Consider the following 2,500-nt stretch of genomic DNA (forward strand, 5'->3'; position numbering starts at 1 on the left):
CATTTACTTATTTAGCAGAGGGCTTGTGATCCAATTATGTTATGTTAATTGTGATGCAATAAAAAAAAAATTAATCGCTATTTTTTTTTATAAAAAACTTGTTTTTTTAATGATTTTTTTTTAATCTCGTCCAAATTTGTTCAGATATTAAATATTTAGTATATAAAAACAGGTGCAAGTATGTTATTCATCCCTCCACATATGTGCATCTATCTTATTCAAAGAGGCTTTAGACAGAGTATAAGAATAAACAAGTAATTGGCCATATAAAGTCACTGTCAGATGCTGCAAGCCTGCAACAAGTGTGGATACTGTATATGGGCCAGTATGGCTATTGGCTGGCTACCTTACAAAATTTACCTTTTATCTTAGCATACTCTTGTGTTGCCTAAACACAGATCTGCCACTTGGACAGTGGAAAAGGGGTTAACATAGTAATGGGGGGAAACTGTTGTACTCCCCGCCACCCATCAAGGCTCAGAGCTTACTTTCTACCTGACTTTTTGCTCGCTATCCCTTAACTTTAACCTACAATCATACATAACATAATTGGATCACAAGCCCTCTGCTGAATAAATAAATGAAAATAATTGATTTAATAATATGGCTATAACATAACTTATAAGTATACAAGTTAGTTTTGGTTAGTTTGTCACTGCACTCAACACCATTCACAGCTTGAAGCTTGTTGTTAGTCTACCATCGACCACTACGTGAACGGATTCCTACGTTCTCTCTCTCTCTCTCTCTCTTTCTCTCTCTCTCTCCTCTGCAACGTATATTAATCGTATTACTTGTCAAATAAGAGTGATAGATGTCATTAGTAAGTCAAGAAAAATGTGTCGTCTGCTACACCATTTTGAGTATTTCGCTGTTTGTCACATTATTTAAGGTAGTTAAGGCATGCAAATGAACAGACACGAAAATGTAATAGAAAAAATATACTGGGCGAGTTGCTATTCTTGTCCGAAACATTTTTAAAACTGTGCCAAAACTAAGTGGGGCAACTGTACATTGTAAAATAAATAAAACACATCAAAACATGAAACCACAGAAAATGGAAGTGCCCTAACACCATAGAAAACCTTAAGTGAGGGGTATACTGATTTATTTGATATTCTAACATAGAAAAATTATTGTAATATGGGTCTTTTCCTTGCTGAGTTATTAAAAAAAAATGAAAATATCCATGTTTTTTTTGTCAATTTTTTTTTTTTTGCAAAAAAAAGAAAAGAAAAAAAAACACGGTTTTTTTGAGTTGCATCTCAAGGACTTATGTATGTTTGTAGGTTAAAGTTAAGGGATAGCGAGCAAAAAGTCAGGTAGAAAGTAAGCTCTGAGCCTTGATTGGTGGCGGGGAGTACAACAGTTTCCCTCCATTACTATGTTAACCCCTTTTCCACTGTCCAAGTGGCGGATCTGTGTTTAGGCAACGTCCAGGGTCATTATGGGAAATTGGAGTGTTTAATCTTTGAAGAGTATGCTAAGATAAAAGGTAAATTTTGTAAGGTAGCCAGCCAATAGCCATACTGGCCCATATACAGTACCTACACTTGTTGCGGGCTTGCAGCATCTGACAGTGACTAAAATGGTCAATTACTTGTTTATTTTTATACTCTGTCTAATGCCTCTTTGAATAAGATAGATGCACATATGTGGAGGGATGAATAACATACTTGCACCTGTTTTTATATACTAAATACTTAATATCTGAACAAATTTGGACGAGATTAAAAAAATATATATATAATAAAAAAACCGCGATTTTTTTTTTCTTTTTTTTTTTTTTTTGCATATATAGTACTGACTGGCTCTGGATTTGGGTGATGGCTTTGTCCGTGTCAGAAAATTTCCTGGAGACTTCGCTTAATGTGATACCTGGTGTGAGTGGGATTGTGCTATCTTTCTGGAGTGTCTGGGTGTAATTGGGAGAGTAGTCGAAAGTATGCCACGAGTGAGACTATGTGTTCCAGTAAAATCTTGTTGTCTGAGACCCAGTCTGCGTGTTTTGAGGCTTTCACTGAGTTCACTTTTAAATGTTGACGCAATTTTGACAGCTTTCTCTTTGGTGTGGTGTGGACCATGATTGTAAGCTCTAGCCAAAGAATATAGGGGGAAAAGTGGTCTAAGTGGTTCAAATACACTAAAGGAATTTTTAAAGTGCTGTACGGATTCCTGATAGTCTGTAGTCTTCTCAAATAAATCAGACTGAATGACGTCACCAGCTAGTGTGTTATTCTTATCTATTCAGTATGTTAGTATGGAGATTTTGGCCCTGTCGTCTGTGATGTTTCTTCGCGTGATCTCTGATTCAACTTCAGAGAGGAAATTGTGTACAGGAATGTTCTTGCCGTTAAAGAGCAGTAATGTTGTCTCATCCTTGACTACAGTGGTAAGGTTTTGTGTCGTCATGGTGTTTTTAGTTGTTAGTAGAAGGAGAGGACATGTTTGGTGTATTGGGAGGGAACGTAGTGCGGCTGCGTGAACAGGGTCGGTATGT

This window comes from Oratosquilla oratoria, chromosome 37, assembly GCF_046742065.1.
Source record: "Oratosquilla oratoria isolate Oo_2021 chromosome 37, ASM4674206v1, whole genome shotgun sequence".
Classification (NCBI taxonomy): Eukaryota; Metazoa; Arthropoda; class Malacostraca; order Stomatopoda; family Squillidae; genus Oratosquilla; species Oratosquilla oratoria.